This window comes from Podarcis melisellensis (genome assembly GCF_964234715.1).
Source record: "Podarcis melisellensis genome assembly, chromosome: 3".
Taxonomy (NCBI): Eukaryota; Metazoa; Chordata; class Lepidosauria; order Squamata; family Lacertidae; genus Podarcis; species Podarcis melisellensis.
In genome coordinates, this window is record NC_138530.1 from 107,986,711 (window position 1) to 107,998,568 (window position 11,858).

General features: G+C 44.4%; 1 long non-coding RNA gene across 1 annotated transcript; it reads left to right on the forward strand.

Moving 5' to 3' along the window:
• Positions 1 to 697: 697 nt before the first annotated feature.
• LOC309367403 lies at positions 698 to 11,340 on the forward strand. The gene is made up of 3 exons (XR_014167138.1): positions 698 to 767; positions 875 to 992; positions 10,817 to 11,340. It is a non-coding gene; the product is annotated as an uncharacterized lncRNA (long non-coding RNA).
• The last annotated feature ends 518 nt before the right edge of the window (positions 11,341 to 11,858 follow it).

Here is an 11,858-nt window from a genome sequence, read left to right on the forward strand (position 1 = left end):
AGTTTCATCAGCTGAGCAAAAGCAGTCACCAACTTTCCCACATAATAATAATAATAATAATAATAATAATAATAATAATAATTTATTTATATCCCGCCCTCCCCAGCCAAAGCCGGGCTCAGAGTGGCTAACAACAGTAAAAATAACACAGTTCACATAAAATCACAATCAATTAATTTAAATACATTCTAAAATCAATTTACTCTAAAATCAATTCAGAATCAAATTAATGGCAACCATTGGGGTAGAGTTCTATGAGGATTACCGAAGGAGGGGGTCAGACTGTGCCTTGGCCAAAGGCCTGGTGGAACAGCTCTGTCTTGCAGGCCCTGCAGAAAGATGTCAAGTTCTGCAGGGCCCTAGGTTCTTGTGACAGAGTGTTCCACCAGATCGGGGCCACGGCCGAAAAAGCTCTGGCTCTGGTTGAGGCCAGCCTAACCTCCCTGTGGCCCGGGACCTCCAAGATGTTTTTATTTAAAGACCGTAAAATCCTCCGTGGGACATACCAGGAGAGGTGATCCCGTGGGTACGAGGGTCCTAGGCCACATAGGGCTTTAAAGCATCACAGAAGAGGACTAAAAAAGATGGGAAGCCATTGTCCCTCTGGATCTTGATGGATTGGACTACCAAATCCCAACAGACCCAATCACATGCACTCTCTCTTCCAGGAAGAACACCCTGGACCCAGCCGTCAGCAAGAGAAAGAGTAGTTGCCAGGAGTTTGCTTTCCTTCTCCATACAAGAAAGATAACTGCTCCAACCACCAGGTATCTTGAAGCTACAGAATCAAAGAGGAGCACACTCTGGCTTCTGCCACTGGCCAGATCAAAGAGATTGACTGGTAGATTGTCCACTGTTTCTCTCTCTTTTCCAGGAAGAACAGTCTGGTCCCATCCATCGGCCAGAGAGGGAAGCTTGTTTCTAGAAGAACACTGAACTCCCAATGCCTCTTGGCCTGGGAATGCAAAAGTAGACTCTGGAGACTGCCACTGGTTAGAGAAATAAGGACCTTCCAAAATTTATTTTTATTTGGTTTATTTATTGAATTTATATATTGCCCTATAATCAGACGTCTCAGGGCAGTTCACAGAACAAAATCAAAATATAAAAGCACAAATATATATAATTAAAATAAAAATCACAACCCAATACCCGCCCCCCAAAAGAGAGCCATATTTTAAAAGGGCATAGGATGTCAATCAGATCAACCAAAGGCCTCATTAAAAAGGAACATTTTTGTCTGGCGCCTAAAGGTGTATGATGAAGGCACCAGGAGAACTTCCACAGGGAGAGCATTCCACAGATGGGGAGCCACTGCAGAGAAGGCCCGTTCTCGTGTTGCCACCCTCCAGACCTCTTGAAGACGAGACACATGAAGGAGGGCCTCAGAAGATGATCTCAGGGTCAAGTTCATATGGAAAGAGGTAGTCCTTGAGGTATTGCTGTCCTGAGCCATTTAAGTCTTTATAGGTCAAAAGCAGCACTTTGAATTCAGCCCAGAAACTAACTGGTGGCCAGTGCAGTCGGACCAGGATTGGTGTAATAAGCTGAAATCATCTTGCTCTGTTGAGCAACCTGGCTGCTGAATTCTGCACTAGTTGAAGTTTCCAAACTTCATGGGGAGTTGGGCAGCAAAAGCCAAACCCCAGCAGAGATTTCCCTATTATATTATGGCATGGGTTAAGAATCTAATAGCAACTTCCTTCACAGGGCAAATGGCAGCCACTTGCAATCTGGACCCAAGTTGATTGGCCAGTCTTTCCCAGCCTGGTGCCTTCCAGATGTTATTGGACTCCAACTTCCATCAGCCCCAGGCAGCATGGCCCATGATCATAGGATGATGGGAGTTGTAGTCCAGCAACATCTGGAGGACCACAGCTTAGCCTCCCCGGCCATTGGAAGAACTTGCAAAGGTCAGGAGTCTCACATCTGGAGGGAAGTTGGGGAAACCTGCTCCCAGCTGTCAAGCTTTGCAAATGGGTTTTTAATCCGAATGCCTGGGAGTCACCGCTGCAAGTATGTTGTGCCCTTTAACTATTATATACAGCAGTCCCCTTTCATTCCCTGACAAGCAGCATAAGGTAACATTAAAATAAATAGTGGTACTTTTTTGTCACCATGACAACAAGACAGCCAGGCTGAATTATCCTTCTGGGGATTCGCAGTTCAAAGCTTACAGCAACATTTCCTCCAATTGCCTATTAGTCCCAGGCACAAATACAGCTGGGCTGCATCTCTGGGGAGCCAAGCAGACTGTCCTTCTGTTGGCTTCAGTCACTTACCCATTACAGCTTCACTTAGTTTTATCCCTCGGGTGAGATTCCCTCTGTCATTAGGGTCCTTCTGTTTGCTTACATTTTTAACCAATTTCATGCCCTCTCATTGAGGGGCAGGTAACAATGCTTAAATAGAACGAAATCTAACTTTCATATGAACATGTCCGCTAGTGTAAAAAAATGGCGTCGTCAATGGAAACAGTGTTAGTTTTGATAGGGAAGGTGGAAGAAATATACAGTCGGACCCTGGAAGTCGAGTGGAATCCAAGTCCATTCGACTTCCAAAACATTTGGAAACCAAAGTGTGGCTTCTGATTGGCTCCTGTAGCCAATCAGAAGCCATGGAAGCCGTGGCAGACATTTGGCTTCCAAAAATCGTTCAAAAACTGGAACACTCACTTCGGGGTTTCAATCGTTCGGGAGCCAATTTGTTTGGTAGCCAAGGTATTTGAGATTCAAGGTACGACTGTACTGCTGAAACGTTTAGCTCTTGGAATACAGATTCTCTCTGTGAAATTTGACCTCACGTAGGCGACTTAAACTGATGGAATACAGTATGTGCAGCTTGCAGACCTAACATAGACTAAGAGAACAAGAAGGACATACGTTTTAGAGAAGATTGGAAAATGTTTATTGAATATATGGGGGGGATTGTGTACACTTGAAAACGGTGGCAGCATAAAGATAAATTCAATAGTGTAAATGTTGTTTTTTTAATATGATATTTATGAGGGTTTCAAAAAGAGTTACAAAGGTAAAAAAAGAAATAAAAATAGAAAAAAGAAACAAAAGATACAAAATACAGAAAAAATAAAAACCATTTAAAATAAATCCATCTTTCCCTGTCTTGCCTTTCATTCACATATTTCTCTGACCTCCTCACACCTCCCTTTTTGTGTTCCAGTTCAAATGATTACTTCAGCAAATCCTTTCCCTCTTTGTTTTTATCTTAATTCTTTATCTAAATATAATATAGCTTTGCATTTTCACCTGTTAACAATCCATTTTTACATACTCCTTTTTAACATTGCTGCTAAAACCACTTAATTTCATTCCGTCATCATTTTAACATTCGTTAATTTTGCAATGTTTCTGTAAATAATCTTTAAATTTCTTCCAATCTTCCTCAATGGTGTAAATGTTTTGATGGATGTAATAATGGAATACTGAATGGTCTAGTTCATGGGTAGGCAAACAAGGCCTGGGAGCCAGAGCCGCCTTCTAAATCCAGCCCACGGATGGTCTGGGAATCAGTGTGTTTTTACATGAGTAGAATGTTATTTAAAATGCATCTCTAGGTTATTTGTGGGGCCTACCTGGTGTTTTTACATGAGTAAAATATATACTTTTATTTAAAATGCATCTCTGGGCTATTTGTGGGACATAGGAATTCGTTTATACCCCCCCCCCACAATATAGTCCGGCCCCCCACAAGGTCTGAGGGACAGTGGACCGGCACTCTATTGAAAAAGTTTGCTGACCCCTGGTCTACTTTATGTAAACTATGCAGGGATTTATGATATGCAAAATGAACCATGGAAAGAGAAGAATGGAAGTCACTGATATTTTAAAGTTGTTTAAATGAATATTCTAAATTGTAAAAAAGAAAATTTAATAAAAAATATGTAAAACTTTTTTTTTTACCTCATGTGCAATTGTATGCGGTACTTTTTTCCTTAAAAAAAAAGTTTAGGGGTACTCTCATTTTGACTCAGGAAAATCGCCATTTTATAGTTCAAATCAGGAAAAATACAGTAAAGCGTGTTCTCCTTCATGGAGAGCACGTGTTGCGGTGGGGGCCGCCAGGACACTCCAAAGTTGGGGGCGGGCTAACTGATCATTGGCCACTGATGCGATTGGGGCTTCCCTTGTTGTTGGGAAGAAATTGATGTTGCCATTTATTGATTGACAGCCAGAAATGCTAAAACTCCTTGCACGAGGCTAGGGCTTCGTCTTTTCGCCCGTGCAGCGGATTGCCCGTCCCTCCCTCCCTAGAATAGGGTTGTTCGCTTTGACCTTGCTATGCCTGTCATGGGGTCGTCTGCTTTGGAGTGGGGGCCTGGTAGGAATTTTGTCATCTGGCTGATTGGCTGGGGCCATTTGGTTTTTGCCTACTGCGTAGCAAATCGTCACAACTTGTAAGGTTGCGGTTAGGCATTGGTTTATAGTTTGGTTGGTTGAGGGGCATGGATTGGCTGTGCCTGCCCCTCTAATGCTGCTGCTGCAAGGGATTCCGTTAAAGGAATTGGGGGCTAACTATTGCTTGTCCACTCTGTCAAGGGGGCTCGGGCCATAGCAATGAGCTCCTGGTTGCATTTGGGGTGAGGGCAGGTTCCCTGCTCCGCGTAACCCCCAAGTGTATTCCCCCATTCTGACTTTCGCATCGTGCGGAATGTCAGTCTGTCCCCCATGGTGGGGGCAGATAGTCGCAACCAATGCCTGGTTGCATTTGGGGTGAGGGCAGGTTCCCTGCTCCGCGTAACCCCCAAGTGTATTCTCCCATTCTGACTTTCGCATCGTGCGGAATGTCAGTCTGTCCTCCATGGTGGGGGCAGATAGTCACAACCAATGCCTAAGCAACCACTCACAAATTTGTATTTTAATAAAGTTGTGGCCAAAATTATGCCAAAAACGTTAAACAAAAATTCTGTGTGATGTGTGAGTTATTGGGGTGGACCTGGGGACCTCGACACGCAAATAGTCAAAAGTACAAAGATTCACAAAATGTTTAGGGGTATGCATCCCCCCAGAAAAAAGCACTGATTGTATGTATTTGTTTGTGGCTTGTTGCCTGCTTAAGGAAGCAGATAGTGAATCTGCTCATGTCCTTTCTTGTTCCTTTAAGTAACTTTATTTTTCTTCTAGCTTGCAATAGTACACACAGCCCACATGCTTTCATTTGACCGAAAGCTATTCATTACCTTACGGTTCGTCAATGGACGTGGAAATGATAGTAACTGATGGAGATGCAATATTAATTGAACATGCATAGATTGTAACCTCGGTAAAAACTGTGGCAGAAATTCCATTTGAGAATAGGAAGCTTGTTCATTGATTCCCTGGCATAAGAATAGATAATTGATTATGGGCATGTTGTTTGCACATGAACAACTCTGATTTAAAGTCCACCTTCTAAATCAATTAATGAACCAATATGAAATGTTCATATCAAATAACTGAGAAGAAAAGAAAAGATTGAAACCGAATGGGATGCAAAGTCAGGGATCAGAGATACATGGTGGTTTCAAGAGGCAAGCTCTCCTATTAAAATGCCAGCCATGCAACAGAAATATCTAACCCATTCCTTTGGTCCATGTCTGACAAAACAAAGGGCTGATCTCTGAGAAATGATGCGCAGCAAAGAGGGGTTCTGTTGAAGCCAATGGGTCAATTTACTGGGGCAAAATCAATAGTTTAAATATAGTTTCAAGTTTAATTGATTCCTATGTAAGAAGGCTTCCTTCCCTGCTTGACTGGCATGCTCTGAAGTCTTCGGACTGTGTTTGTTCCTTACTACTGTGTTGTGTTGGGACACGGGTGGCGCTGTGGGTTAAACCACAGAGCCTAGGACTTGCCAATCAGAAGGTCAGTGGTTCGAATCCCCATGACTGGGTGAGTTCCCGTTGCTCGGTCCCTGCTCCTGCCAACCTAGCAGTTCGAAAGCATGTCAAAGTGCAAGTAGATAAATAGGTACCGCTCTGGCGGGAAGATAAATGACGTTTCCGTGCGCTGCTGTGCACTTTGCCAGAAGTGGCTTAGTCATGCTGGCCACATGACCCGGAAGCTGTACGCCGGCTCCCTTGGCCAATAAAGCGAGATGAGCGCCACAACCCCAGAGTCAGCCACGACTAGAGATAATGGCCAGGGTTCCTTTACCTTTTACTGTGTTGTGAGATAAGTCCGTTTGCCCTCCTCGGATAGGCGGCATTGCAGGTGGGCCCTGTGAACTAGCCAGATTCGTCCTCCTGGCCAACGGCGGCAGGAATACTGGGGGCATTCCCCTGGGCACGGTGCCAACTTACCAGTAGTAGCACTTGGCACCACGCCCAGGGCAGGGATAAATGCCTGGCATGCAGGGCCTTTTCAGTCTCTCTTTCACCACACCGGTTCTCCCTCAGATTAGGTTTTTTTATGGCCTTTCTATGGACCATGTCAGTCGCCAGATTTAGGGTCCAGGCAGGAAGGTTTTCCCATCTGGCAAATTGGCTCCACCATTTGGGTTTTTGCCTACCGCATGGCAATCGTCACAACTTTGTAAGGTGGATAGGCATTGGGTAAGTCTAGTCTTGGTTGGAGGAAAGGTTTTAGCCTCTGCCTGTATCCTGTAAAAGGTATCCTGTAAAAATAATCCAGGAGGAGTGGCTCCTCTCTGCTGCCCAGATGAGGGCTAGGGCCATACCACTCCTCCAATGGGGACTGCTTGGGGGATGCCCTGATTTGGTTATAGGGCGTCCCCCGCCCCAGTGGCTTCACCCTTAGAAACACTCCCAGTGGATGGGATGGGAATGACATATGCAGTTGCTTAGCTGAATGCCTACGGCCAAACATTCACATCCGTAACCAATAAAGTTGTGGCCTTATTTGATTCCCAAACCAATAATGCAGCAGCTAGACTGGTGACTGGGAGCAGCCACTGAAACCACATAACACCGGTCTTGAAAGACCTACATTAGCTCCCAGTACGTTTCCGAGCACAATTCAAAGTGTTGGTGCTGACTTTTAAAGCCCTAAACGGCATCGGTCTAGTATACCTGAAGGAGCATCTCCACCCCCATTGTTCTGCCCGGACACTGAGGTCCAGCGCCGAGGGTCTTCTGGTGGTTCCCTCACTGCAAGAAGCCAAGTTACAGGGAACCAGGCAGAGGGCCTTCTCAGTAGTGGCGCCATCCCTGTGGAACGCCCTCCCACCAGATGTCAAAGAGAACAACAACAACAGACTTTTAGAAGAAATCTGAAGGCAGCCCTGTTTAGGGAAGCTTTTAATGTCTGATGGATTACTGTATTTTAATATTTTTTGGGAAGCCGCCCAGAGTGGCTGGGGAAACCCAGCCAGATGGGTGGGGTATAAATAATAAATTATTATTATAATAAGCTGTGTCTAGATATTTGCACCTGAGGGAACGTGGTGGTCATGGGGACTTGATACACAAGTTGCATTTGAAGAGAACATTCCCCTGTTTTGGGAAAAACCAACAACAATATTTATCTTTATAATAACAATAAATTTTTATTTATACCCTGCCCTCCCCAGCCAGAGCTGGGCTCAGGGTGGCTAACACCAATAAAATTACAATAAAACATAATGGGGGGGGGACACCAGTTTATTAAAATATGGGTTAAAATACAATTTAAAATGCAGCCTCATTTTAATAGTAGCCCATAAATCAAAATCATAAGGGGAGGGAAACATAAGGGTCAGACTGAGTCCAAACCAAAGACCAGGTGGAACAGCTCTGCCTTGCAGACCCTGCGAAAAGATGTCAAGTCCCGCAGGGCCCTAGTCTCTTGTGACAGAGCGTTCCACCAAGTCGGGGCCAGTACTGAAAAGGCCTTGGCCCTAGTTGAGACGAATCTAACCACCTTGCGGCTTGGGACCTCCAAAGTGTTCTTATTTGTGGACCCTAAGGTCCTCCGCGGGGCATACTAGCAGAGGCAGTCCCGTAGGTACGAGGGTCCTAGGCCGCAATCTCCAAACTGCAAAGTAGCATTAAAAACAGTGTGCTGTACTCAACCAAATCCTACCCAGAGTTGACTCAGTGAACTTAATGGCCCTAAGTTAGTCCTGTCCATCTATTCCAATGGGTCTACTCTGAGTAGGATACTAGTCTTGGATACCACCCAGTCCATAATTTTCTTTTCAGCAATTTGAAGATTAAGTTTGTTTCCTTGTTGCTTCCCACTATAGGCACGTCTTTCCAATTAGAGCAATCGATTTGCATTTAGCAAATGCGAATGCAGATCTCCTTAATGGTAAAGAAGGCCATTTCAATAAGTTGCAGCTAAGGATCACTGTTCCCAGCTAATTTCCACAAGGCTTATTTGCAGCGTTGGCTGCACACTCGACTTGGGTTGTAGAAGATGTTATCATTCTGACGGCAGCTTTCTATCCCATGCATCTCGCAACATTTCGAAATAATAAACCACAAATGGGAAAATCATACAGCAGGTATTTAAATTAAATGGATAGCGTAAATTGGCTCCATCTCCCATCTGTGCTCACCAGAGGCTCAACATAAGGGCTGCATGACAGCCATGAGGTGCCTTGGCAGAGAAGGGCTCATGCAACAGCCAAGTAAAATCCCCGTCAGCAGGAGTCCTGGCTTCGGGTCTTTATGCAATTCTCGCATATGGGGTATGAACAATGAGGCTCAGATTGCAGTAATAAAATGGGAGGGAGGGGTTAGCCCTCAGACGATGACCTGTAATTCCCCATCTTTCTTCAGTTGCAGCTACAATTAAATTTTCTTTTCCGAGAGAACACAAAACCACCGTCCTGGACAAACGGTATTATCAGTTCTTTCCACTGATTTGGCTGATGTCTTCTGGAATAGAAGTGAAGGAGAAATTTGATTTTGCTCGCATTTTAATGAGAAACTACCCGATTTGCACTTCTCAAACCAATAGGTGAGTATTGTTATAAGAATTTTAAGGTCTTAAAAGGTAAAGGGACCCCTGACCATTAGGTCCAGTGGTGACCGACTCTGGGCACTCATCAAATGTTCATAAATGTACCAAGCAAACACGTACATAAATATATAAACCACATGTCTGGAGCAGCACAGGAAGACCGTCCTGAAACCATTTTGACTCCCAAACTGACCAAATGTTTCTCTGCAAGGAGGGAGGGGGTCAGGGAACCTTCCCATTGTCTCAGGAACTGGGTAATCACCATCTCAAAGGAATGGCCAGACTACTGGGAAAGGCAATCAGATAAGGCATTATCAGATAACCTGGCAGACAGGGAAAAAAACAACATTCAAATTTCTGTTGTAGACCACCTTTTCTGTGATGTAGGTATGATGTTTGTGGGGGGTGGTCTTGGGTTCTGTGATGTATGTATGATGTATGCAGGGGTGGTCTTGAGCTCCAGGACAGGGAATTTAAAATGTCTATATAAGGGCAGACACACCTTTGTTCTGGGTCCTCCTCTGTCCTGCGTGTGAGGGGAGCACCCTGTTGCAACAGTTTAATAAAGATCAGGCTTACTAGCTGCTTTGCTTCTCAATATTCTCTGGTTGGCCTCTGTTATTTTCTCCTACCAATAGGGAACCCACGTAAGGACTCTATATGGGCTCTTGAATACCCCATAAGGGGAAAAGGGCAGATTTTGTTTACAACAGTATCCCTTTGGGGTCTCTTCTTTGGGCATGTGATGATGGCAAGGGAATCCCCCCCATAGGTGACTATGGATCAGCTTGCTCCTAGGTGAGAGACAGGAGCAGCTGAATGTTAGTATACCTGAAGTAGCGTCTCCACCCCCATTGTTGAGCTCCAAGGGCCTTCTGGCGGTTCCCTCCCTGTGAGGTTACAGGGAACCAGGCAGAGGGCCTTCTTGGTGGTGGCACCCACCCTGTGGAAGGCCCTCCCATCAGATTTCAAGGAGGGTAAGCTATGCGGCTTTTTAGACCCGTTCCTATATCCTTCTAGGTCAATCTTCACCAACCCAGTTCCCTCCAGATAGATTGGACCATAACTCCCATCCAGCACAGGCACTGGGAAACACTGGGCCAGATGTTTATTACTTAAACCTAACAAGTGTTGGGTGAAAGTTGCTAGGAAGGGACTGAGTAATTGTGGCTGCTCTGAAGTTTCCAGCAGTAGATAAGCCAGGTTATCTTGTTTCAGTGATTAGCCATCAAAATAATTTATATGGTTGAACCAGGCTCAGATAAGGCCTCATGAACAACTGTTTTTGTCGTTATAAAAACAGCTGCAGTGGATTAGGCCAAAGGTCCATTTATCCTTAATCTTTGACAACAGCCTGTATTAGATTCCTTAGCAGAAACATACAAGGTCGGGAAGCAGTAATGGAATTTCCCTGCTTCAGGGCAGGCAGTGGAAAGTTTAGTAGTCTCTCGAGCGTCCAAACGCAACATTTGCTACAAATGCTTAGCAATACTCTAGTCTTGAACCAGGAACTTTCATTTTTCAGGTTTCACTTGTGGGTGAAATGGTTTATCAAGCCCAGCAGTTTGGCCCAACTACTGTGTGTTATTGGCTAAAACGTTTCTCACTTAGCCTGCGGTCAGGCTGTGCTAAATCAGTCATCTTTTTGTTGAGGGAAGAGTACTGAGGCAAAACATTACATGATCCCCAACATATCTACCCATGAATATTCCCAGGACATTGCAAACAGATCTGTGCAATCTAGATCATGTGGAGCCATTTCAGATGCTTATAGCAAGCTCAGTAAAACCCTCCCTTTGGCATGTAAGATTGCCATCACTTAACTGAACTTGCCAGCTTAAATGTTTATGCCTTCCTAAATTTGTATGTTAAGAAACACTCAGTTGACTTTTCATTTCTTCTGTTCTATACAGCGAAACAAAGCAATATGCGAGACAGAATCTGGAGAGAAGTTCTTCTGATCAGTTGCTGACTTTATTTATTTGTTTTGCTCAGAGAGTACAGCTGGAAAAATACGAGGCCTTTAAAAACACCTGCTGTGATAGCAGAGTTAACAGATCTTCCAAAATGTTGTTCTCTGCATAGAAATACAGCAAATATTTCCTGTGTTGCAGGATGCCAAAGCAATTGGAAACAGATCACCGAGATGCTAAATCATGACAGCATTTTTATTTGAGCACAGTCACATTTGTGTGGCATTTAGGGTGGTCAACCACTGATTTATTTATTTTAAAAATCAGATTAACTCCCAGGCTTTTTGTTAATTAACCAATTAGATTACAGCGTTCATAATATATGGTTACGGTGTGCGGCAATTGCATATTGCAAAAACTACCATAACGATAAAATATTTGCTGGGACTTCATCGGTCTGTAACATGATGCAGGACTTGGCATTAAAGTCATGATTGAAAAAGTAGTCAGTTAGAGCCTCCATCTGCAAAATAGGTGTAATGTCAAGCTTAGATTTGAAAGGGTTGCTATTAAATGAAAGCACTGATGTGTGTGCATTGGGAATCTGGGGTAAATGGCAGATATTATTTACAAGTGGCAACACAGATTCAGCATCTCCAGTGGAAGAGTTTGGTACTTTTCATCTCTGGATTTAATGACCACACACCCTCTTTATGCAGTAACGTACTTCCCTTACTTTAAAATGTGGAAAGCCAACCCTATTACATTTGAGGACCCCACTGCTCATTTTGTGGTGTGGGGTCCTGGGCCTCTGTCCCAAAGTCCCACCCTGATGCCACCACTGAGTATCTCACACCTTAAAAGATAAAGGGACCCCTGAACATTAAGTCCAGTCATGGCCGACTCTGGGGTTGCAGCACTCATCTCGCTTTATTGGCCAAGGGAGCTGCGTACAGCTTCTGGGTCATGTGGCCAGCATGACTGAGGCGCTTCTGGCGAACCAGAGCAGCGCACGGAAATGCCGTTTACCTTCCGCTGGAGC